Genomic DNA, 27,897 nt, shown 5'->3' with positions numbered 1-27,897 from the left:
AATCGGCTATTTTAAAAAAAAAGATGAGTAAATATGAGTTAACTGTACTGAATTAAAAATATGTGTTGGTACAAGGTCCCCAGGCCTTCATGTTCTGGTGGAGATGAAAGCACTCGTGACAGTGAATGCTAGCTGCAACCGTGTTTGAGGCTCTTACTTGTTGGTGCAACACCTGGTACTGGGGCTTGGACTGTGCAGTCACTTAGTAAATATTTGCTGAGTTGAAGCATAACTACAACATTGTGTAAGATGGGGCTGTCCCAAGATCGTTAGGGCTACATATTCTTAGCACAATTTAGAGTTCCCAACTCCTGTCATTTCATTATAGAAAGGAGAAGGAAATAGGAAACAGACCTTGGTCACTGCTCTGGAAACAGGAACTTTGTGGCATATGAAATAAGCTCTGGGCCAGGTTTCTGGTAACAACTAGTTGACCTTTGACAAGTCCGTGTCTTTGTTTTCTCAGTTTTAAAGTAAGGGGGTTATATAACACGGGCTTTAAGTAAGATTTTTAAATCTAACATAGTATGAAAAGCAAGGCCCAGAACCTTATTATACAGATTTGGGTGAGGAAAGAAAAGCAAGCAAGCCAACTATTGAAGGCAATTAGGGAGACTTCTCTGCTAATTTCAATCTTAAACTGAGTCAGGATCCAAATGTGGACTCCTGACTAGGAAGTGATTCCCATCACCTGTTTTTATTCACACCAGTAAGCTATATTATTGTCTAAAACAGTATTCTTTCTTCATTCAAGTCATCAGTTTCCTTATGGCTTTCTTCACAACACAGGAAACCCAGCAGCCTTGCCAAAGACTTGAGTTCATCCGAATTTCAACCTGAGCCTCCTAGGCCAAGCCTCAGGCCCCCTTTCTAGTCTCCTTAGTCTTTTATAACCAAGGGAAATTTAATATATTTCAAACCCTCAAAATAAATATAATTTTACAACTTCTAATGAATTCTGTTCTTTCCATGTGGCAATGAGGTTTGGTATAGTGAGGCTGACCAGGGATCTCCATGCGTATTTGCTGTTGCAAACAGTGGCCTCTACAGCTACTGGAGCTCACAGGACTTTGGGCTACAAGTAACAGGTAACTGAGGTCCCGGCAAGCTTAACATTCCAAAGAGGCAGGGCTTGTTTTTTTTTTTTTATCCTCACCGGAGGATATTTTTCCATTTTTATTTAGATAGAGTGGGAGGGAGAGAGAGGAAGAGAGTGGGAGGGAGAGAGAGGAAGAGAGAGAGAGAACATTGACGTGAAAGGGACACATCGAGTGGCTGCCACCCGCACAACCAACCAGGGCCGGGGACATATTGCAATGGAGGTATGTGACCTTAGCGGGAACTGAACCCTGGTCTCTTTAGACCGCAGGCCGACGCTCTAACCGCTGAGCCAAACCGGCCAGGGCGAGGGGGGTCAGTGTTAATATCTCATCATAATTTTCTTAGCTTATTTGATACATTGATGAGCAAGCTTTTCCTTCAACTTTTCTTTTTTTAATATAAACTCGTATGAGAGGAGTCAGCAAGCATAATTCTCAAGGAAGGATGTTTGATAAAGAGCTTTTAGATAAAAATATAATTATCAAAAACCAAATTTTCAACAAAGGGCCTTTAGACACTGTATAATGCTCCTTCCTCATAACACATTCAAGCTGTTTCTTTTTCTTTTTTTCCTTTCAAATTATAAGAGAAAGTTGGTTTAGAAAGTTATAGAGGTAGTAGAAGTAAGCCAGCTAGGCTGAGTGGGCTCAGGAAACAAGTCACAGAGGCAGAAGAAGGACCCTTGGTGCTTAGGAGAGAGAAAGGCAAAGGTAGCACCTGGGGGGAAGAGGAAAGGAAGGCAAAGGCTCGGGCATGCTCCCAGAGGGGGAGTGCTCAAGCTGCTTCTGTTTTTGGTACGTGCCCCTAGCGGAAACCGAACCTGAACCCGGAACTCTCTGGTCCGCAGGTGCTCCAACCGCTGAGCCAAACTGGCCAGGGCTCAGTCTGCTTCTTGAAAGGGTCCCAAAGGTTTTGCTTAAGAACAAAAGACAATATTCATAGCCTATAGTTCCATTAGTCAGAAAGAACTGTTGAAATCACAATTTTGGTCATAGAATACCTTTTCAAGGTATCTTGTAACAAGAGTTGACATAAAAACATGAAAAATTCCCAGGAGACACAAGTTTAAGGGAACATAAAAAGCACTCAGTTAGCTTTATCTGGATCACTTTGAAATATAGGCTCAGGCCTCTGTCCACCTATACTGGTTTGTCCTGTGCCTCTCCAATAGGGATTCCATGACAATTTTATAGATTTTCTGGTTTGTCAACAGCAACTGCCTTTGACTTGGCAACTAATGTAATTACAATAGACCTGAAATTCTGAAGACATTCTATTTGGATGAAGTTTCCCTGTCAGGGTCAGAACAGTGTATTTGGCACCTAGTCAGTTTCCACAAAGAATCATCTGGAACTATGCTAATGCAGTATCCATTAGCCACATATGGTTATTTAAATTGATTAAAATGAAATAAAAATAAAAAATTCAGTTTCTGAATTTCAAGTGTTCAATAACCACAGGGGTTATTGGACAGTGCAGTTATAGAGCATTTCCACTATAGAAGTTCTGTGGGACAGCAGTGATTAGAAGAATCATTTCTTTGCAAATGTATCAATTACTAAATCAATGTGTAATTCATTTAAATTGAGACACTTTCCCTAAATTCCTACTACAACAGAAGATAAGCAATCTCCACTCCACCTCTTGAAATGGTTCTTTGATATTTCTGTAAGTTGTTAAAAATTAAAACTATGTTTAAATGTAGCTCCAAGTGAGGAAGGAGGAAAGAAGAGTTACTTATCTGAAGTTTGGGAATGACTCATATTAGAGACATAATTCACATTGTTCCAGAATTTGAAAGACTCTTGGACAAAGGTTCCTCCTATCTGGTATTGTAAAGGACAAACACATGCTATGTGAACATACAGTAAAATTTTTCCCATTAGGCAGACCTAGCTGCTAGAGTTAATAGATAACCACTGCATTCTATAGATAACGATTGCTTTGTGTACACCGAACCTGCTTGCTCCCTCAGGCATAACGGTAACCGCAGATATCTGCTTCTGTACTTGCTTGCTTGCTCGCAAACCCTTAGCCCAAATTCCTTAACAGAGGCTAAGACAACTATATAAGCAGCCCTCCCCCTGAGCTTGGGGCTGCTCTCTCCTCTGCGTAGGATGCGACAGTTGCCGCTCTTAATTTGAACCCAGTTCGGAGTCTGAGTCTGGTCTGTCTCATTGGTCTACAACAGTATAAATTTAGAGATCTGAAGAAGGTTCTTTAGATATACCATTCTCCACCTACTTATTGATATATGAAATTTCTTCAACAAGAAGAAAAACTTCTTTTTAAACAATTACATATAAAAATTTAGTACAAATATTCTTGGGAGTAACACACTAAGCTGTAAACAACTACTTTCTAATAGGTTTTCATAGAAAATGGAAGACACAATTTAAAGTCGCTGAATTCCTAGATTAAGGTGGAACTGGTTGAAGAGAGAAGGATCAGGAGAAAAGTTTGGAGTAAGGATAGATTTTTACTGTCCAATTGTGTGAAAACTTGGCCTTTGATATTTAGGAAATACGTAATTGAATTGACAGGATATTCAGCTCTGATTTCCACTTGCTTTGAAAGTGGGATTCTCCAAGACTCAATAAATTTACTGATTGCTCTCAGCATGAGAATGATCAATACTGGTTTGGGGTGGTACTTTTTTTTACGTTTTTGTCATAAAGTTTAATTATTGTTCAGAAAAAAAAATCAGTGAATTACTGTCTCTGAAAAAGTATAAAGGGCGAGGCAAAAGTAGGTTTATAGTCATGCATATGGAAAATAATAAATAATTAATAAATAATAGTACAAGAATAAACTGTGTTTGGCATATTCACAACAGGAAACCTACTTTTGCCCTACTCTGTATTGACTCTGTATAGACTGCAGTTATATTGGGGGTGGCTGGTAAGTTAAATTGCCTTATTTCCTACTCTCAAAATGACAAAAAGTCTACTTTTAGTCTGATTATAAAGAGGTATGTGCAAAATACAACAAGAGGCTAAAAGCTCTAAAGCTAGGGCATGCTATCGGCTCTGAGAGAGTGTCTCAGAAATACTCAATGTGGTGACAAAAAATGTTTGGCTGGAATGTGGAGTTCTTTTCAGTCATCCCTGTCTTTTGCTCCATGTTAAAAAATTTGTATGAACTCAATGCAATTGAAATTTCCTTTTTTGTCAATAGATGCTTCTCTGTACAGTTCATCCACTTCCTCACCTGTAAACCCATCTCCCACTGTTGTGAGCTATTCTCTCAGGTAACCAGGTGCCAGTTGCTTCTTCATCAAAGCATGCAAAAGCATTTGTAATGACATCCAGATCTGTGCCCTTTAACTTCTCACCAAACATTGTGAGGAACATGATGAAATGTATAAAACCTGGAGCCTCATTTCATCATGGCATCAGTTAGATTTTCGCCTGGGAGGCAAGTGTGTCATATAAATCTTCCTTGTCAATGAAACCATCTCTGTTCTGATCAATCATGTTGAAGGCCTCTTTGAACTCCTGAATCTGTGACTGGTCAAACATGACAAACATATTAGATGTTGCATGTGGCAGGATAGGGAGCTTCATGGTGGTCTTGATCTTTGTCCTTTTATTTGACATGGTGGCAGTTAGATCCCTGCACAGCTGAGAGAATCCAAGAACATTAGTGACCTTACTGCCCTTGCTGCAGCTATTGCCACCCTTCTACACCCAGTATGGTGGTATCTTAAAGATGAACTTGACTTTTGGTGACACTATATTACTGAATTTCAGGACATAAAGAACTAAATGGGCAGTATCTTTCACAACTAAATAAGAATTTGCAAATTATCTTCTTTTAAATATCAGGGGGAACTTGAGGAATATTACATAATTTTACCTACATTTCATTTCTAATTGCAAAACCCATTAGATTAGACTAGAAGTTTCCTGCCTGTCATTTCTGGTCTCCAGGACAGGGCAACATGGCCTATAATGTTTGTGGAATTACTAAACTGCAGTTGCCTATTTTTCAGGTGAAGGAAAGGAAGGCTAGAGAAGGAAAATTATTTTCTTAAGGTCACACAGTGCAGGGCCAGTAAAACAGTGCGAGGACGGAGTTCTGTATGTTCTTTCCACTCCACTCTGCTGGTTTCTCACAACTACGTTCTTCTTTGAATACTTAGTTCTGGAGGCTAGTATAGCTTCCCACATTCAAATGGGTACAATCATTGTTTCTCTTTTATTTCTCCATTTTTATTCATTTCTTGTCTAGCAGTGCTAAAAGCATCAAACATCAAATGACAGTTTTCTTCTTGTATTAAGCAAAGACAGTCTAGAATTAAAGAAAAAAAAATACTAGGAAGAAACACAACAAAATATTATCATCACATCTCTCTGGGTGGTGGAATTATAAACTATTTTTATTTTCTTCTTTATCTTTTTTTGTACATTGTAATTTTTCTACAATAAACATTAATTTAAAACATTAACTTTTTCTCATTACTTTATAAGCAAAAAAATATTATATATATTTTATCTCTCTCTCTCTCTCTAAGATCTCTTTCCCCTATTTCTACTGTTTGAATGGATCCTGCCTTCATTTAAATGAAGTGGAGCAGTGGGCTCCCATTAAGCAGGGTGAAGGGCACATTAATTATCCTTACAGATATTTGGGACAGGCAAGAAAGACCCTCATTTGTGCCACTCTATTTCCCATATTTTTAGCTGAAAGGGCAGACTTGTCTTAAATGATTGCTGTTCTTTTAGCTGAAACCAGCTCGGTCCCCTTTTTATTTTTAGGCACATGTCTTGGTTCTTTGCAAATGTGCAACCTTGCCTCAATTCTCACCAATCTATTGCGTTGCATATATATATATGAAAATATATTTTTAAAGGAAAAAACACCTCACCTACACAGTTCAAGACAATAGGAAGGCACAAACTATAAATCCTATGGAGTAGACTTTTTACTTCTTTTGGCACATAAAAGGTTATTAAATTAACTTCCTTAATATTGCACCTGAACCTTCTTCCATAACACATAAAAGGAAGGCTATAATCCTAGGCTTTTGTGCACAGGAAATAAAAATAAATAAAAAATAACCCAAAAAACTATTAAAGATATATGAGTGTGTGGTGGGGGTATGGGGGTGGGGGTGGGGATCGCTCTTGCTCCTTTTTAGGTCAGCCTGGGTAGGTTTTAAGGTGTTTTTCTGCATCCATCACCACCAAGAAAAACAAAATCTATGATATCCCACAAATGTTAAACTTTGAGTTTCTTCCACAGAGAGGAAATATGCAAAATTTGAATCTTTCAATAATTATTTGATGCATTTGTTTGTTTCCCCTTTTTCTGAACCCCAATTACCCTCACCATACCAGTTCCCCAATGCTACTAATCAAAATTTAAAAATCCAAAAACTGCATCTGCTTTGCTCCTTTCAGCTATGACCAGGAATTAACAATTAAGTGCCTACGAGGCTGTGTCAATTTGCTCATTGACATTTTTCTGTTTAACAGATAGGTAATATATATTGTAAAAATATACGCATTTCCCCCAAGGGACTTAAATAAAAGATATTTCACTTGGAGTATTAAAAACTGAAGCTGTAAACATTCTCCCCCTAAGTTGGATCTCATGCAAAATAGTAGCTAATCACTGAGCCAGACTATTTCCTTGCTCATTTTTTATTTATTTTATTTTTTTAATCCTCACCCGAGAATATTTTTCTATTTATCTTCAGGTAGAGAGAGAGAGAGACAGGGAGAGAGAGAGAGAAACTTCGACGTGAGTGGGACACATGGACTGGTTGCCTCCCGCATGACCCTGACCAGAGCTGGAGACAAACCGAAACCAAGGTACTTGCCCTTGGCTTGAATCAAACCTGGGACTCGTTGGTCCATGGGCAGATGCTTTACCACTGAGCCAAACCAGCCAGGGCTCCTTGCTCATTTTTTAAATTTAATTTTTTTTGCCACTGAAACTGCTGTCCTTGGTATCTCCTTCTCCAGGGCCCATGTATGAAGACCAAATCTATCCAAAACATGATTATATAGTTCAGTTAATGATTTGAATGATCTCTTATGGAGAAATCCCTTCTGAAGACTGCCTCTTAATAAAGGTAGGTTCAGGAGGCCTTAGGAAGGCAGTGAAGGTGGCCTTTCTCTTCTCATCATCCCTACTTCTCTTGCTTCCCCTGGCCCTTTCTCTCCATCTGCTCTGTCTCCCTTCTTCTTACTCATCCCTTCTCTCTCTTCCTTCTCCTTTTCTTTTTACCACCTTTTCTCCTTATCTCCTTCCCTGTCTATTATTGAACTTAGTGATGTACTAGATGGATGGACCTAAGTTCACTAAGAACCCAGAATATAGCAATTGGAATTAAACTTTCTCATATTTAATACTGTTATTAATAATATTTACTACTACTAAAATAATTATAACTATACCTTATTTTTGTATCATGATAGTCATCATATAAAAGAATGTTCCCATCTTCTCTCCGGTTTGATTCTTGATGCCACCATGTGAAGAAGGGGAGCAGCTAGTATTTCTATTTTTCAGATGAGGAGGAAAGCTCCAAGGGGTTGCCCTGTCTATAATAGCATAGGTGGCCAGTGATGGGCTTGGGACTGGAGTGTAAGAGTTCTCGTAGCTGGGCTCTCTTATATGGAGTTGAAATTGGATTTCAAATTGGACTGAAAAGGGAAGTGGTGCCCAACCAGCAATTCTTTACACTGTTGGCAGGTGTGATTGAAGTGGCTTTTGCCTGGTCTTACTTCCAGGGGCCAACCCTAAAGTACTCCTTGGTTGCGTCTGCATATTTGAATGTTAAGATGTAAACCCAGGATTAATCAGACACAAACATGCACAGGGTTTGGGACTTACTATAAAATAGTAATTTTCTTTTAAAAACTTGATACTTTTAGCCTGGCCAGTGTGGCTCAGTGGATTGAGTGTCGTCCCATGGACTGAGAGGTCCTGGTTCGATTCCCCGTCAGTGCACATGCCAGGGTTTCAGGCTTGATCTCCAGTAGGGATTGTGCAGGGGGCAGCTGATTGATCTCCCTCTCCCTTTTTCTCTCTCTAAAGAAATCAATAAAAATGTATTTAAAAAATTTGATACTTTTGGATTTTTTTGCATTTAAAGGAGACTTTTAGGGCAAAGAGCAATATGTGAGGCAATGCTGTATGTGAAGCACAATAAGTAGAGCACAGTAAGTAGAGCAGAAGAGGTTATGAAAAAAGAAGCATGGGTGGCTCAGGATCTTGCCTGGTCATCTAGACATTGTTATAATTTTGCAAGGCTGGATTCAGGCAAGCCTGTGCAAGAAGTGACCTACGTTTTTATTATTGTTCTGGTGCCACCTCTCTCTGTACAACCTTAAATCCTTCCTAGGCTCTTTATACAATCTCTTAATCACCCTTAAGGGCTACATGAGTAACTCTCTACCAACTTCATGCTTTAAAAGTACTCCAGGCCTTTCTCCTTTTCCATCTTGGTTTTATGACCAGAGGTCTCTGCTCTAGTGCCTAGTAGTGTCACTGTATTACTCTGACAGGACATCAAGTGGCCACATTATTTTTCAGCCCCTATTTGTGAGAAAACTGTGAGATAGCTCTCTGATATCTTTTCATTCTTTCTGTGTGCCAGCAACTTGATGTGTGAAATCTTGATCTGTTACTTTTAAATTGGCCAGGAGTGAGAAGACATGGCCTGACATAGGCTATGGAAGTGGAAATAGTGAGAAAAAGGTGATTCCTTTTCTTGTATAATTTGGTGATGGTTGGAATAGAAGTGTTAGGACAAGAGACAAGTCAAAGAGAACATTCAGATTTCTACCTGAGATGGGAGAACAGTGTGGTAGCACCAGCGGATTTGAAAAAAATAAGTTATTATAAGTGCTAGAACTTGGCTAATCCAAATTCTTGGAAATCATAACTCTGGAATATATTGAGAAAAATGTAGAACTAAGTACTATGCAAGTTACAGACTATACAGAAACTTTGTAAATTTAAAGAATATATCCAACAAATGAGTGAACATCATTGACTTGAGAAAGCCTATGGATAATAATGACTAATAACTTGCATAAATCTCAGGCAAGACTTACAAAAAATATTATGTATGACAAACCATGAAGACAGCAATGAGAAGTTTATGATTTCACATGAGTTGCAAATTATTTTGTGACCCACTAATCCTGCTATTTGTAGCAAGTCTTCTTTTTCCCCAGCCAAGGATGAAATAATAGAACAAAACATATCTTTGTAAACGTCTTCAAAATATTTGGTATTGCCATGAAAACTCAGCACAATGAGACTTGCTGGCATTGCAAGTCAATACTTAACAGAACTACTTGAGTAAATTACTTTAAGGTAACAAAATCAATGTTAGGAAAAAACCAAAAACAAGACACAGTTTAAATGTGATGCAAGTGAGATCTGGCTTTGCTGGAAACCCAGACATTAAGAATCCTGAACTGGACCTTATTAACTTTTAGTCTAACTTTGTGCTCTTCATCTAAGTTCCTTTATCATCATTAGTCGAACACCCTTAGGATGCTTACACCCACTCAAAACATGCCAAAGATGCAGTTTTAGAAGGTCACTTTCTAGAAAAGTGGATAAATGCACAAAAATGATTCTTTTATTTTTCTGGATAAAAAAGGTGAAAGAGGATATAGAGATTATTTGTGAAAATTAGGGTAGAAGGTAATCAATCTGTTCATTTTATATAAACATGACACTTTTTCCACTTCTGAATCCCATTCTGTCTTTAATGCTGTTGCCAATTCAAGTTAAATATCAAAGACAAAGACCAAGAGGCTAATTTTTTTCATCCTTCACCATATACAACTTACCTATCACAGCAAGCATCATCCTCTCAAATAAGAAAATAGGAATACATTTGGAAGCATTATGATTCTTTCCATGTGCTGAATATTGTTAAAATCCTTCCTTTCCTTTTAACAATGTTCTTCTAAGTCTGCACCCCTCCCTCATCCTAAGAAGTACTAATTCCTTGCTTTTGCTACTCTACCATTTGTTGAATGTTTCAGTATCATCTTGGATTCTTGTTCTCACCAAGGGAATCAACAAGCTCAAACTTCAGTCACCCATCTAGATTATAGCTTCCATGTTAGAAATATTGAATTTATATGTGTACATGCAAGTGTTGTTTGTGCAGTAAGCGTTCTAGGTCTGTTTAAAAGGTTCAATTCTGCCCAACTGGCTAAACTTACCTTATAGCTAAGAGAAAAGGCTTTTATTGCATAGATTTAGCTTGAGTATCATGTTCAAATTTTAAGAACATGCTCCCTTGACCTTCATTCAAGGTACTAATATTTAAACTTTGGACTGACTTCTTTGGGCCACCATTCACAGAATGATTCACCAATGAGCACCGTCCTTTGGGTGCTAGCATTAGTTATTTGTATCTTGAGCACTTGCTCCATAGGACTTCATAATTTAAGCCAATGTTTTCCAAAGGGCTATAAATAGGTGTTAGGGGGAAAACCATTCCATGGGTAAACACACTGTATTATACAAGGTTACAAATAATTTTCAGAACTTTTAATAAGCTAACAGGCAATGGGACTTTTCAAGAGGGTTAGAATTATAGCAGTGTTTCTCAAATTTGTGACAGCAGGACCAGAAAAACATGCCCTGTCCCCGGAAAAACTAGCTTCCTACAGAATTTACATCGGAAAACCTTGAACTAGCTAAATTTCCCAAGTGGCATATTCCTGCGAACCACATTCTTTTCTCTTCCCCAGAAGAGAAGTGTAGAATACTCCAAAGGTCTCTGGAAAATAAGCAGTTACTAGTTGGAGTTGGACCAACTGTTGGTAGAGCACCAGAACCCGATGTACTACTATGGAACTAGAGTCTGGTCACTTAGCTATTTCTATGGTGGAATGCAAAGATCTTCACTCTTAATGTGAACAGTTCTTATTACACTTGGTTTTTTCGTGTGTGTGTGTGTGTGTGTGTGTGTATGTACAATTGTATTGACTCTTCAACTTTAAAAAATATTTTATATTTCATTTCTCATTTATCACTCTACATACCCCAACATTGTAGCTTAAGGCTAAAGCCAAAAGCTTTGCCTAAATAAAAAAGCAATTATTAGTCACACACTAGGAAAGGGAAAGTGAAACAGAATGTAAAGCTTTATTAGTTTTTATCCAATCATATTAAATATCTATGAGCATTTGAATTATGATTGAAACAGACTTGCCTGTTATTTTTCCCTTATATGAATAGTCCATTATTATGTCATAAAATGAACTTACTTGGTGTCATTTCTCTTGAAGAAGCTACACTAATTGCTAGTTGAGCCAGGAATAGGTACTTTACAAGACTAATACATGTTTTTATTTATTTTAGTATTTTTATGTATATCAAAACTAAACTAAATTGGGGTTGGCCTTTCCCTTATTTCCAATATTTAGCCTTTTTCTATTTTTAGGAAACTTTGTTTATCTTCCAAGGTGTAAAATTGAATGACAAATGACAACACATACTAAGAAATACTGATATTTTTACTGGACTTGTAACTTTGAACAGTACTTTTACACATTAGTTCATTTGACCCTAACAATATCCCAAAGGGTGAGAAGAGATTAAGATTTCTACCCAAACAATAAATAAGGTGAAGAAAGGTAAGGGATGAAGAAAGAGAGCAAAAGTTTTATGTAAGATCATACATCTTTAAGTGGTACAACTAGAACTTCAACCCAGGTCTCCTGACTCATAGATTTAAGTTATTTCTATAAGAGTAGGAGGTTTTTCTCCCTCTCCACTACTGAGGTGCATACCATTAGGTCCTCATGCTAAATATATTCAGCAATTAAAAATATATACCAGTCACTTCCATCCCTGACCCAAAGAGTTTGACTTTCTATTCTACTTCAAATCAAGACCAACTGTTGTACCTACCTAAATTATTTTATGAAATTTGGGAATAAAACAACCACTACCTAGAAACCATTAAAAAACCCAATTATCTTTACATGGTTAACAGTAATCAATTTTCCTTCCCTGTTTGGGAGTATTTGTGAGCTTTTCCTCCCCGCCCCCTCCCCTTAATATGTATAACTGGAAAATGCTTTTCTGTTAACATTTAGATCCATTTTAGACTATATCTCATTTCTTATTTATCTGTCTCATCGTATCCCTATAAAATGACAACCATACTTTACATTACTCTTAGGTAATTCATCCTCAAGTCTTCTCTAGGTACCAGGGACAATTCCCTGAAATATAAGGGTAATTGTAAAATTAGTTTCTTTAATAACATATGCATATATTAATTTTAATCCCTATGGAAGTCACTGGGGGAGGGGGGGGAGATCTACCCTTATGCAGGTCTTGGATAGAAGGACAAATGACTGATCATGAATGTAGTCATGTTTTGCCTGACTTTTCCACCTCTCCTAACCTTCTTTTAGGTGCCTGGCATTCTTGTGGTATCTCTATTTCTGGACTATCAAAATTTGCTCTTAGGAAAGAACCTTATATTAATCATTTATTCTTTTTTTGAGTATTTGAGGCTTCTCTTACGTGTTTGTATAAAACAAGATTTATTTTCTATACTATCTTTGTTGCCCCCTACTTCACACACACACACACACACACACACACACAGACACACACACACACACACACACACACACACACAAATTATAAAGAATAAACTTCTATCTGTGGTTAAGGTCAAGCCAGTCTGTGGGAGTTCTTAAAAAATAAACACATGAGAAAGGAATTAGACCTACTGCTATGATCAACAACAGTTTTTCCCTGGGAAAAAGTGTGTGCTAACGTGAACCTAAAAAGAAATCCAAATTTGGCTGTATAAACATAGTAACTCATAGAGAATGAACCAGAATGAGCTCTCTGTTAAAGAGTAACAAATATTTTATTTTAATTTTAGGGGTGAGGTATTCTAGGTACTTTATTCTTTAGAATGGTACAAAACAACAACAACAACAACAACAACAACAACAAAACTTCCTTTGAAGAGATACCAATGAATTATCTTTTTTTAAAACTTTTTTTTTTTTTTTTTTATCCTCACCTGAGGACTTTTTTCCATTTTTTGTACAGATAGAGTGGGAGGGAGAGAGAGGAAGGGAGAGAGAGAGAGAAACATTGACGTGAAAGGGACACATCGAGTGGCTGCCACCCGCACAACCGACCAGGGCAGGGGACAAAATGCAACCGAAGTACGTGCCCTTAGCGGGAACCGAACCCAGGTCTCTCTGTACCTCAGGCCGACGCTCTAACCGCTGAGCGAAACCGGCCAGGGCCCAATGAATTATCTTGACAAGAAGAAAATACCTGACAACAATTTAAATCCGTATGTTCTGATAACATCAAGAGAGGACTCAGAAAAGAATCTGTACCTCAGAATTGTAGGACATTGAGAGTTCTTTTGGGTTGGGAGGTGACAATGATTAATAGTGACTATTAAAAAAATAGTGACTATTAAACTCAGAATGAATGGTGATATGCATCAAACTCTTTCCATTAAGGAGAGTTAATTTATTATTCAACCAATTATAAAAATTATTATCTCTTTTATCAAATGATTATCTCTCTTTTACCAATAAGTAAAATTATTATAAACTCTTTCATGATAGCTATTGTGAAAGTGAAAAATGTTACTCATCTTTCTTTCCCTTCTACTACACCTAAATAATCATTCTTTATTTTGCAGTTTACCAATTTTAGAGCTGCTTTTGAGTGTGTTAGTCTATTTTTGATGAGAAGATATTTACTTGCCAATAGACCACATCTTATTATAATCAAATCAACATGATAGTTGAAAAAAAAAAATGATTCTCTGGTGGACTGTGGAATTTAACTATTTCAATGGTGTATCCACATATTATATTGTTGGATTAAGTTATTTGCAATGATGATTTGCATTTTGAAAGTATGGTAGGAAATCCTAAAATATTTTTCAAAACTACCAGTGCTAGAAATCAGTACATAAGTATTGAATTAACAATGAATACAGAGAAAGAGACTGAAGCATAACTTTAATTTGGTATGTATAAACTGAGACCTAGTAATAGCAAGGGACTGTCCATTTATAAAGATTTTAAGTTTGTTGAAGGCAAAAACCACATACTGTATTTTCTTTCTCTTCTACCATGATTCTTTGGTTGAATGGTTAAAATTACAAATCAACAAAAAAGTCAGACTATAGCATTTGTGTAAAATCAAAGTCCACCAGGAATGGGACTAGAAACCAGGAACCGAGCTGTGGTAGAGGCATGCATGACCTCATTTGGGAATGGTGGGAATGAAACAGAATCCAGCAGCAGTTGCTATTGCTGTTCTTTTTAGCTTTGAATAGAAAACCTCAGTAATCCCTTGCCTTAAGTTCTTAATGGGGTATTCCACTTTTTATTTAATTTTTTAAAATCCTCATCCGAGGATATTTTTCCATTTATCTTCAGATAGAGTGGGAGGGAGAGAGAGGGAGAAAGGAAGGGAGGGAGAAACATTGATGTGAGAGAGACACATTGACTGGTTGCCTCCCGCAAGACCCCAATCAAGGTATGTGCCCTTGAGCAGAATCAAACCCGTGACTCTTTGGTCAGCAGGCCAATGCTCTAACTGCTGAGCCAAACAGGCCAAGGTGGGCATTCCACTTTTATACACAGAGATTTACAGTGTTAAGGTACTTGGAATGTTTTAAATAATTGGAAGTTATCATTTGGCTTCCTCTTTAATAACAAAACCATGCTAGATGGATTGGAGTCCAACTTCGCTTAAAGGTAACCCTTGCAAATCTATTTTTATGTATTATTTCTAATATTTATTTCTCTTTGCTATTCTACATGTAGTAGCCAGCCTCCAAAATGGTCTCCAATGATCCCTGACTCCTGGTATTTACATCCTTGTGTTCCCCTCTCACAATGTACTAGATTTGGTCTGTAGGACCAACAGAGTAAGGAAGAAATGATGATATGTTACTTTCAAGACTAGATTTCAAATGATTGTAGCTTCTATCTTGGGCACTCTCCCATTTGTTTGATCTCTTCTTTGTCTTTCTCTCTCTTACTCTGTCTGATCACTTTTCCTATGGGAAACCAGCTGCCATGTCATGAGGACACTCAGGCAGTCTATGGTGAGACTTTTGTGGTAAGGAACTGAGACTGGCTAACAATCTTGGGAGTGAACTTGGAAGGGAGCTCTTTAGCTTCAGTTAAACTTTAAAATTACTGCAACTTCTTAAGAGATTCTGAGTCAGAACCACCCACCTAAGCCAATTCTGGGTTCTTGATCCTCAGAAATAGTATGAGATGATAAATGTCAATTATTTAAAGCTGCTAAATTTTGGGGTGATTTGTTAGACAGCAATAGATAACCAATACACCACACCTGTATTAAAATGTGAAATACTGGCTTTGTTAGGTTGAAGAAGTGTCCTCTCTTGCTGTTTCTGCAGGTGGCAGTTAATTGCTCCAACAGTGCTTTTTCAAGGTGCTTTGCAAAGCTACTGCAGACAATGACTGACTTGATGATGTCTTGGTTCCCTGACAGAGTTCATTCAAATTGTGGAGGAAAAACACATTAATCTAAGGTATCTATTTACTCACATTGGTTAACTTGACCTTGCAATGATCCCAACTGCTGGATGGTGAAGTAGCACAATGTTTCATAGCTATTGTTCTCATTCCTCACTTTCTTAAAAGTGCGTAAACACCAGTTTCAGTGGAGATTGGAGAAATAAACTATGGCATTAAAGTTAAGGACTAGTTGAGGCTGCATTTATAGAGTGACATTATTAGCATATTTGATGTTTGAGTGTTGAGAAAGGTCATGCATACTAAGATTGTTTTCCCCTTCTTTACATTTTGCTTTCCTTTCTAATTTTTTTAAATAATCTGCATGATTGTTTTGAAATAGTAATAAAAAATGCAAAGTTAAAATTTTAAAATAATTCTTAAATATTTTATTTTGTAAAATTTGAAACATAAACAAAGTTAGAGTATATGAACATCCTTGTAGCCATCACCCAGCTTTAACATGGCCAATTTTGTTTGATTTATTCTCCAATCTTCTTGCTGTCTCCCTGATCGTCACCTACATTGGATTATTTGGATGCAAATCCAAAACATCATATTCTTTCATAGACAATCTCATTTCAAAGCTGGGAACAGGAGTTTACCTGTTTTTCTCATCAACTGAGTCTGAGGAAAATGTGATTTAGGTGAAATGTGTGTTTATTTTAGGTAAGTCGCATAATTGGTCATCAACCTATATTTTATGATTTTTTAATAAGGTAAAACTGAATTTTCACACATTTTTATGGTGATTTTATGTCTTCAGATCCTAAATTCTGGATTTCTGTAATGTTTTTCCTGATATTTTAAGATCCGTTGGGTAGCTAGATCTAGGTTGGTTATAATAAATAAACTCCCTCAATGATGGAATAGTCTTTAGAAAATTATGGTGCTTGGGATGATGCTTGGGATGACTACAAATGTACTTGTAGCTAGGGTGCAAAAGGGCAGGTCAGTGGGTAGCCACTAAAGCAGCAGTTCTCAACCTGTGTGTCGTGACCCCTTTGGGGGTCGAATGACCCTTTCACAGGGGTTGCCCAAGAAATAACAGTAGCAAAATTATAAAGAAGCAACAAAAATAATTTTGTGTTTGGGGGGTCACCACAACATGAGAAACTGTATTAAAGGGTCGCGGCATTAAGAAGGTTGAGAACCACTGAAAGGCTGATTCTTCTGACTGCTTGTGCTTTATAAGTACCACCCAGAACTAGCATAGAAAATGGCTCATTCAAATACCTCCACCTCCCTTTTATAGAACCTCTGGCTGCTGTGGGGCCTAGATCTTTCCCTGATTAATATTGCATCTAGGTCATGTTTTTCCAGCTGGTGCAGCTTCCCTTGATGTTCATCCCTCTACCAGCCTTCTGCCTGCTCTCCTGGAGCTCATCCTATGACCCTACTCTACACAGGCAACTTCTTTAATCCTGAACTGTGATTAAATGCATGAGTTTAAAAATTGTTTATGGATCATATGCTTATCATAAAACTAATGTGTTAGAACTGACTATAATCAAATTTAGTAATGTAAATTTCAACTGTTCCCTCCACTTTCCACCACATATAAGCAAATCAAAATATTACTTTAAATCAGTAACTCTGGCATTATTTTAAGAAATAAGAAATGAATGTGCTCACAGTCCCTGTTATTTGAATGCCTTTAAAATAGAAATGAAAATTATCTAATACTTTTGCACACACCAATATTTTGCACACAAGCTTAAAACAAGCTGGATCGGGATATATTTTGAGGACTATATTTAGAGGGTCAGACAATATCCTTAAAGAGCATATTTAAAAAAGACAAGAGCCCTGGCCAGTTTGGCTCAGCGGTTAGAGCATCGGCCTGCGGTCCGGAGAGACCCGGGTTCGGTTCCCGCTAGGGGCACGTGCTTTGGTTGCAGTTTGTCCCCGGCCCTGGTTGGTGGTGCGGGTGGCAGCCACTCGATGTGTCCCTTCACGTCGATGTTTCTCTCTCTCTCTCCCTCCCACTCTATCTGTACAAAAAATGGAAAAATATCCTCGGGTGAGGATAAAAAAAATAATAATAAAATAAAAAAGACAAGAAATTAGCAGAATTATTTGACCTCCTATGACTGTCTTCACATTCCTATCTTGCAATCTGGCTATCAGTGATTTTACACAGTGCTCTCTTTTGGGGTGTTTCCCACTTTGGTTTCTCCTAGGGGGATCTCTTGGCATTAGCCTTAGTGGTCTTCCCATGACTTTGTCTATTGGCTCATGGACCGATTTTATTGTTCATTTTAGTGACCACAAATACTTCCATTGCTCACCTCTCTAGCCCTGCATTACACTGACCCAAGCTGAAATACAGAATATAAAAACGATAGGTCTGAAAAAAAGAAAAAAAAGTGTGTGTGTGGGGGGGGGCATGTTAAAAATAAGGAAAAAAGTAAAAAGAGCATGAAGAAGCTACTATCTTTGCTTGAAAATATAGTCATTTAATATGTCAAAATTTTAAAAAGTAGATTTCAAAAACAGATATTGCTCCTTTAAGTAGCAAATTTAGGGGTACAGTGGAAACAGCATGGGTGGTTAAAAGGTCATTTTTTTTTATAATTACAGAATTTTAATGTTGACATTATTGCAGACTTCCCCTATTCTCCCCCTCACCCCCACCCTTTGCCCCCCCTCCACCTACCCCTGCCTCCCGCTCCCTTGGCCTTCACTACACTGCTGTCCCTGTCCATGAGGCATTCATCTGATTCAAAGTAGCTTCCAAATGGCCCCACATCTTGTTAACTATTTACCATTAAATTTATCTAAATGCAATGATAAACATAATTTTGTAAGCCTAAAATGGGAGTGAGCCTGATTTAACAAAAGTAACTTAATCATATTTGTCACAAAAGTGATATTAAATTTATCTACTCCATTTATAAGAATTGTATTTCTGTTAATACATAAATTGGATTTGGAAATTTGATTTTAACAAGTAGGAATCACTTTCAAAATGTGATTGCATAACATTAAAAATATATATGTATATTTCAGAAAGAACGCATTAAAATACAAGACTATGTCTTAAAATTTTTTGACAACTTTGTTTAGTGGCATTGCATACTACTTCTTTGTGGCAATAGCACTAACTACCTTTAGTGCCCAGTTATCTAACGCTTTCCTAGCAATTGTTTTAGCAGACATCTATAGAAATACACTGGAGCAGTTCTCAAAACGTCTGAAAACCCCTACATGTCTTTGAAACCCTTTCAGGGGTTAGCGAGGTCAAAACCATCTTAATAAGACTAAGAAGTTGTTTGTATTTTTCACTCTTATTCTCTCATGAGTATAAAATAGAGTTTTACAGTAATATGATAATGTTTTAATGTTTTACAGTAGTTACATGGCATGTAATATCTCAGCAAATTGATTTCAGAAGCAGATATGAGAATCCAGTTGTCTTCTATTAAGCCACACAGACAGAGATTGGTAAAACTGTAAAGAAATTCCATTCTTCTCTCTTTTTTTAAAAAAAGATATAGTTGTTTTTAATACACACGTATCATTTATGTTAATATATATTGATTTATCATTATTATTTTAAAATAAATTGATGAAGAAATATCTTGAATACTTTTCAATTTTACTTTCTAATATAGTATAGACAGGTAGGTAAGTAGACATAATCATAAAAGCTCTTCAGAGGTCTCAATTTTTAGTATAAAGGAAACATAGAGACCAAAAAATGTAAATTTACTTAAAAAGTTTACTACTTTAGAGTATTAATTGGTAATTATCAAATCTCGATTTTATATGTTCCAAAGAAAATACTTATTTTAAATTGACTTTTGATTTTGATTTCCAAAATACTTGTTCATTTATCATTTATAATAAATCTGAGAGGTAAGCTCTCAGAAATGATTCCTATCTAAAATATGAAGTAAGTAAGAAACAAAGAATTTTAGATTGCATACTGTTAGTAGCATAGCTGTAAGAGAATACTCTCAATTCTACCTCAATGATTTGGCTAATTACATTTAAGGATCTCCTTACCCTATATATATTAGTGTGATTGTGACATCCTAAAATAGAATAGTATTGCAACAGAACATGGGGCCACTTCTAGCCACTTTCACATTAAACATCTTTACTTTTTTTTTAAATGTTCAATGATCTCTGAACTTTTTATTGACCTCTTGTCCCCTCAGAGAGTGCCCCACTTCTTCTGCCTTTAATGCCTCAGAACTTTGGTGTCATTGACGTCAGACACTACTTTGCCATCCACAATCCTGCGGTGGTTGCCTTTTGGAAGGATTATATGGAGTGGTTGTTGTCCAGGGCATGACTAAGACTGAAGTCCTCCCCTTCTTCCACCAGGCAGAGGTACGTAGGGGGTCTCAGTGTCCAGCTTGACCTTGATGTTCAGCAGGGACTCATACTCCTGGGTCTGGTGCTGCCCTTCTGCCTGAGTCTGGGCCAGCTCTGACTCCAGGTGCAGCAGGATCCCACTGAGCTGTTCTATCTGCATGGCACAGCGTGTCTCCACCTCCCTCAGGCTGTTCTCCAAACTAGCCTTCGCATTTCTCATCGAGTCCAGGTCAGTTTTCAAGGACTGGACTGTACGTCTCAGCTCTGTGTCATCTCAGCAGCTCCTATCTCAGTGGTCTGAGAGGTGACCACTGTGGTGCTCTCCTGAATTTGCTGGGACCAGGACCAGTACTTGTCTAGCTCCTCTTGGTTCTTCCAGCTTGTCATACTGGACCTGGATGTCTGCAACAATCTTGCAGAGGTCCTGAGATTTGGGGGCATCCAACTCCATAGTCAACCCAGAGTTGAAAATCTGGTTTTGTAGACCATTTACTTCCTCTTCATGGTTCTTTTCCATGAAGAGCAGCTCCTTCTTGAGAGACTCCATCTCTGTCTCCAGCTGCATCTAAGTGATACTGTTGTAATCAATGACCTTTCTGAACCCATTAATGTCACTCTCTACGAACTGGCACATGGCTAGCACCATCTCATACTTGACTCTGAAGTCATCAGCAGCAAGACAGGCATTGTCAACCTGCAGAACAATGTGGGCATTATCCACAGAATTTGCAAAGAACTGAGCCATCAGATCCTTGATCGTCTTGAAATAATGCCCCCAGTCTCTGACCTGGGGTCCTTTCTTCTCCAGGTGTTCCAGGATTTTTATCTCCAGTCTCAGATTATCAGCCTCCAGGCTTCTCACCCTCTCCAAATAGGAGGCCAGGTTGTCATTCAGGCATTGCATAGTGTCCTTCTTGCTCTGGGTGCCCTCTATGCCTGCCAGACCCCCCTTCCCAGCCATCTGCAGACCCTGGACCCCCAGCCACCCTGCACACTGGTGGAGCGGGACACAGAGTTTGAGCCCTTGGCACCTGCATAGATGCTGGCGCACTGCTGGCCCACTGGGCCCGATAGTTGTGCGACTACATGGAGCTTAGGGTCCGGTAGTTTGTGGAGAAGCTAGAGCGGGTGCCCAAAGCTCATGTTCAGGGTGTAAGGTGAGAAGCTAAGACTCAGATTCAAGCAGCAGCCCATCTATCTACTTCTTGAGGTAACTCAGTGCCCTTTACTGGAGTAGACAGCTAACTATAATTCAATGCTTTCCTGTCATTCAAAAATATTAACTTCTTTTGTAGGAGTTCTTTAGGTCTTCAGCATTTGCTGGTACAGCTTCTTTTTACAACTGCTGACAGGTTCTTAGATATACCGGACAGGCTGACTTCCACCTGAGAATGCATTAGTAGTCTTCTCAAGTTTTGTCATGCTAATGCCCTGCTCAAGAACATATAATAGCTTCCACTAGTCAAGTTTTTACTTCTGCTAAATTTTCAATATTCCCATGATTTTGTCTCCTATTACCCATTTAACCTTATTTCTTTCCCAACTAATAGGATTATCTTTTCCAGGAAGGTTATCTTCCTTACATCACACTCACTCCTACTTTCATAATACTTAGAATTTACTATATTCTTGCTCATTAACCTTTTTAAAAAAAAAAAAAATGATTCTTAGTAAGGAAGGGAGAGGGAGATATAGATAGAAACATCGAAGCCCTGGCCAGTTTGGCTCAGTGGTTAGAGCGTCGGCCTGCGGTCCGGAGAGACCCGGGTTCGGTTCCTGCTAAGGGCACGTACTTCGGTTGCAGTTTGTCCCCGGCCCTGGTTGGTCGTGCGGGTGGCAGCCACTCGATGTGTCCCTTCACGTTGATGTTTCTCTCTCTCTCTCCCTTCCTCTCTCTCCCTCCCACTCTATCTGTACAAAAAATGAAAAAATATCCTCGGGTGAGGATTAAAAAAAATATATTCTAGATAGAAACATCGATTGGCTACCTCCATGCCCCCTATTGGGGATCGAGCCTGCAACCCAGGCATGTACTCTGACTGGGAATCAAACCAGTGACCTCTTGGTGCATGGGTAGAAGCTCAACCACTGAACCACACTGGCCAACTTGCTCATTAATCTTTAATACATCTGGAAAGTAGTCATTACTATCCCAATTTTATAGACAAGGAGTCAGGCCCAGATATATTAATGTGACAAGCTCAAGACAACATTTGGTCATTGTAAAGCCAATATTCAAACCTAAGTCTGTCTGGAAATGAAGCTAGTAGTGCTCTTAGCCAGACATATCAATAAGTCAATTAAATTTAAATAGGCTAAATGGATTTAGGATTTTATGCTCAGACTGTTTAAAACACCTAAGTGCTGTTTACAAGAAACACATCTAAAATATATGGATATAGAAAGAGTAAAAGTTACAGGATAAAACTAGAGAGAGAGAGATAGAAAGAAAGAGAGACAGAGAACAGAGACAGCTGGTATTGCTAAACTTTAAGACAAAAATCATTATTATGGACAAGAGGGATATTTGGTAACTATAAAAGGCTCAATTCATCAGAAAAAAAATAATTTTGCAATATTTAATACATAGCTTTACAGTAAAGAAAGAAAAAATTACAATTACAGAATAAAAATCCATAATAGTGGTAGATTTTAACATACTTCAATAACATAAAATAAGTAGACAAAATACCAGTTAGGATATTAAAAACTTGAACAAAACAACCATTAGGTCAAATTTGTATTTGGAAAACACTGTACCCCAAAACAAGAGAGAATACTTATCCTTTTCAAATACAAATGGAAATTATTTGGAATTGAATAATGAAAGTACTATTATTGAAACTTGAATAAATTAAATTAATTGCTTAGAGAGATATTTCTAGCCCTAAACACGTGTCAAAAGGCTGAGAAATCAATGAGCTAAGCATTTATTTTAAGAAATTAAAAAAAAAAAGCACGCTGGTTTGGCTCAGTAGTTAGAGCATTGACCCTCAGACCAAAGGGTTTCAGGTTCGAATCCTGGCCCCAGTTGGGGTTGTGAGGGAGGCAATCAATCAATGTGTCTTTCTCACATTGATATTTCTCTCTGTCTCTCTCTCTCTCTGTCTCTCTCCTTCCCTTCCATTCTATCTAAAAAATCAATGAAAAAATATCCTTGGTAAGGATTAACAAAAACAAAAACAAAAAAGCATACATATAATAGGATCAGCAAAGTCAAAAGCTGGTTCTTTATAAGCGTTGATGAGAATGTGGAGAAAAGGGAATCCTTGTACACTATTGGTGGGAGTGTAAATTGGTGCAGCCACAATGGAAAACAGTATGGAAGTTTCTCAAAAAACTGAAAAATAGAACTGCCTTATGACCCAGCAAGCCCACTTCTGAGTATATATCCAAATAAAATCCAAATTTTGAAGAGATATCTACACCTCCATGTTCTCTGCAGCATTATTCACAATAGCAAAAATATGAAAACAGCCTAAATGTCTATCAATGAATAAACAAAGAAAATGCCACACACACACACACACACACACACACACACAGGAATATTATTCAGCTTTAAAAGAGAAGGACATCCTGCTATTTGTGACTATATAGATGAACCTGGAGGACATTATACTAAGTGAAATGAGCCAGACACAGAAAGACTAGCTGCATGATCTCACATATGTGGAATCTAAGTTAGTGAAATATACAGAAACAGAGTAGAATGGTGGTTACTAGGGGCTGGGGGGAGGTGGAAGTGGGGAGACACTGGCAAAGGGTACCAAGTTTCAGTTATATAAGATGAATAAGTTCTGGAGATCTGTGTACAGCATGGTGACCATAGTAAATTCTGTATTGCATACCTGAAATTTATTAAGGGGGTAGATCTTAAGTATTTTCACCACACACACACACACACACACAGAGAAAGAAAATGGTTACTATGTGAATTGGTGGATATGTTAATTAGCTTGAATGTGATAATCATTTCACAATGTATACATATATTCAAACATCAAGTTGTGCCCTAGCCCTGTGCTCAGTAGTTACAGTGTCAGCCCAAGCACCTGAAAGGTCTTGGATTTGATTCCTGGTCAAGGGCATGTACCTGGGTTGCAGGTTTAATCCCTGGCCCTGGTTGGCTGACGTGTGTTTGGGAGGCAACAAATCGATGTGTTTCTCTCACATCAAGGTTTCTCTCTCTCCCTTCTACTCTCTGAAAATCAATGGAAAAAATATCCTCAGGTGAGGATTAACAAAAAAACAAAAAACTCCCATCAAGTTGTATACCTTAAATACATATAATTCTTGTTTGTCAATTATACCTCAAAAAAAAAAAATCTCAAAAAAGAAGCTGGTTCTTTAAAAAAGTTGATTAATGCCTGGATTGACTGATTAAATTTGATTAGAGAAAGAGAGAGACAGACATAACCAATGTCGGGAATGAAAAGTGGGATATGCTACAGATCCCATAGACATTAAAACAATAATATAAGATACTATGAACAACTTTGTCAATAAATTTGAAAATGTAAATGAAGCAATTTGTTAGAAAAACATTGTCAAAAACTGAAACAAGTAGAAATAGAAAATCTGAATAGCATTAAATTATTTAATGTGTGAATAAAAACCTTTCCATAAAAACAAAAAACTTGAGGTTCAGACTGTTTCTTTAGTGAATTCTAACAAATGTGTAAAGGAGAAATAATGATCAGTCTTACTTAAAATCTTCCTGAGACAAGAAAACAAAGGAATCCTCACAACTTGTTTCATGAGGCCAGTAAAACCTGACATGTTCCTATTAGAAAAGAAAAATAATAAACCAACCTTACTTATATAGACACAAACTCTTAAACAAAAATTTAACACACTGTATTTAGTAACATAGAAAAAGGCCAATACATCCTGAGCAGGTTGGGTTTATGAGAGCATTGCAAAGTTTGTTGAATAGTGGAAAATCAATATATGTGATTTACCATACTCACAAAATAAAGGAGGAAAAGATATAATCACCTCAACAGATGCAGGAAAAAAATCTGATAAAAATAAAAATCCATTTATGATCAAAACTCTCAGCAAACTAGGATTTGAAGGGGAGTTGCTTAATCTGCTATAAGGTTTATTTAAAAAAAAAAAAGCAACCCACTTCAGATAACAGAGAAATGTTGAGAAATTTCCCTTTGAAATCAGGAACAAGAAAAGGGTGCCATCATCATAACTTCTATTCAACACTGTACTGGAGGTCCTAGTCAGCTGGGTAAGGCAAGAAATAAATGTACTGTACAGGTATGTAAAGGAAGAAAAAGAAGTACAAGAATTATAAAGAAAAAAATCAACTGTTGTTCACAAATGATATAATTGTATATAGAAGATCTAAAAGAATATGTATATAATAGTCAAAACAGTTTTTTATTGGCATAAAGTAGATAAATGTATCAATGGAATAGAAGAGAGAGCCCAGAAATAGACTACTGCTATATGACAAAGGTGACAATGTAGAATGAGATATTTTCAACAGGTAGAGCTGAGGCAACTGAATACTCATATGGAGAGAAAAAGAAACATGATCTACACCATAAGCAAAAATCAATTCTAGGTAAACTGTAGGTATAAAGTGAAAGGAAAAACAGTAAAGCTTCTAGAAGATAATACAGGAGATTTATCTTCATTATACAGTCACAAATAATGATATACAAATAGTCAACAAACATACAAAAAAGGCACTTGATCTCATTAGTAATCAGGAAAATGCAAATTAAATCCACAATAAGGTAATAGTATATAGTAGCTAAAACTAACTAGACTGGCAATAACATGTTAGAGTAATGAGAACACTCATATGCTGCTGAAATATAGGTTTTGTATAATCCTTTTGGAAAACAGTTTGGCATTTCATTATTTATTAAACATATGCATACTCTATGACCTAGCAATTCCACTCTTAGGTGGGCACTCAACAAAAATTCTACCTGAGAGACATATGCAAGTTCACAGCAACTGTATCCACAAAATGGAAAAAAACCTGAATGTCCATTAATCATAGAATAGATAAAACCTGGTATATGAATTAAATGGAATACTGTAAAATAAAGAAAATTAATGTACTACAACTACATACAACAATATGGATGAATCTCATACACACAATGTTGAGTGAAAAAAACCAGATACAAAAGAACATACTTTATGATTCCATTCATATAAATGCAAACAAAAAAAGTAAGGAATGCATGCTTATTTGTTAAACCATAAAGAAAAAATGGTATCATAAAATTCAGGACATTGGTTAACTTCACCAGGTGGGAAGGGTTAAGTGATTGGAGAGGGCATAAGGGAACTTGCAGGGTGCCAGCAGTATTCTACTTCTTGACCTAGATGGAAGTGATATGGGTGTTTGATCGGTGATCATTTATGATTTGGTTCACTTTTCTGTTTGATTTTTATAATAAAAAAATGTGTGAAAATGCAAGAATTCCTTTCTCCATGGATTACTCAGCAGCTCTGAAGATGAGTAATAAAAATCAGAGCAGTAAAGAAATTTAATGCACATTTTAGGAGTTAATCTATACTATTTAGACTTCTTTTTGTTTCATAGTAGAAGACAGAAATGTTATAAATCCAAATAAAGGTTACTTCGTTTAAAATTCCACATGTCGCCCTGGCCGGTTTGGCTCAGCGGTTAGAGCGTCGGCCTGCGGTCTGGAGAGACCCGGGTTCGGTTCCCGCTAAGGGCACGTACCTCGGTTGCAGTTTGTCCCCGGCTCTGGTTGGTCGTGCGGGTGGCAGCCACTCGGTGTGTTCCTTTCGCATCGATGTTTCCCTCTCTCTCTGTTCCTCTCTCTCCCTCCCACTCTACCTGAACAAAAAATGGAAAAATGTCCTCGGGTGAGGATAAAAAAATAAAATAAAATAAAATAAAATAAAATTCCACATGTCATTGGTTCATCCCTTGCTTCTGTACTTGGGTCAGCTTTCCAATGGGATCCATATTATTAAGGGCCAAGTATTCCCAAGATTCAGGAGGAACAGGTTTGTTGAGACACTCCTGAATGTGACATTCATTGAAGTTTTGCTTTTTGTGGGAATCATAAGCATCTCAAAGGACCATGATTCAAGTGAAACATGTGTTCCTTTTAAGTAGCATGAAATACATTTCAGGGCACTCTGTTTGGGCTTTTCTTTTAAGAAGAAGAGGTAGGAAACACTTCCAAAGGTCAGCTACTTCACACTTACTCCACCTAATAGTATCAGTTTTTTCCTCAATACATATCTTAATTCCTAATTAGCCTGATTATCACAGGTGAGATATTGGCTTAAATACATTTGCATCTCATAGCACAAAGTAATGAATTAGGTACAGAAAATAAGCATAAGCAAATGCTTTTACTGCCTGTATGTTTTTCATTACTCTGCACATATTTAAAACATAAATCAGTAGTTTTACCACTGGTACATAATTTTAGTTTTACATCAAGCTTTTCATCACCCAGGAGAAAAGGATTTTTGTTATTTTGTTGATATCTTCAAAATTTATAAATTTGCCTCCTGAGAGTTGGCAAAAAGCTTGTCCATACCTCAATTTGGACAAGACTAAGAAGTCAGTTAACTACATTTACATTTAAAGCATGCCAGTGGGAGTCAAGCAAAAATTAACAGACCCATTTCCAAAAGATTCTGCATTGCTTATGTAGCATTTTGGCAAGAAATCTACTAATTTTACATGATTACAAGCAAAGATGCTAGTTGGTGTTTTAATACTGTTCTAGTAACATCTGGAAAGGATGTGAGAACCTTGATGACTCCAGGTGTTAAAGTCTTGAACTTGAGGAGCCTTTCTCCTTAAAGCTCTCAACAATTTACTCCTCCTCCTCTCCTTTTTCTTTACTCCTAGTCCATGTGAAATAGCCAATGGCTTCCTCTAGGAAGAATGCAATGATTA

General features: G+C 37.3%; 2 pseudogenes; both read right to left on the bottom strand.

The window, feature by feature from the left end:
* Positions 1 to 4,198: 4,198 nt before the first annotated feature.
* Positions 4,199 to 4,700, bottom strand: LOC118625110 (annotated as a pseudogene).
* Positions 4,701 to 19,833: 15,133 nt separating this feature from the next.
* Positions 19,834 to 26,610, bottom strand: LOC118625031 (annotated as a pseudogene).
* Positions 26,611 to 27,897: the final 1,287 nt, after the last annotated feature.

The sequence above is a fragment of the Molossus molossus genome, unplaced genomic scaffold (genome assembly GCF_014108415.1).
Source record: "Molossus molossus isolate mMolMol1 unplaced genomic scaffold, mMolMol1.p scaffold_m16_p_11, whole genome shotgun sequence".
In the NCBI taxonomy this organism is placed as follows: Eukaryota; Metazoa; Chordata; class Mammalia; order Chiroptera; family Molossidae; genus Molossus; species Molossus molossus.
This window is presented reverse-complemented; position numbering and strand designations above follow the sequence as displayed.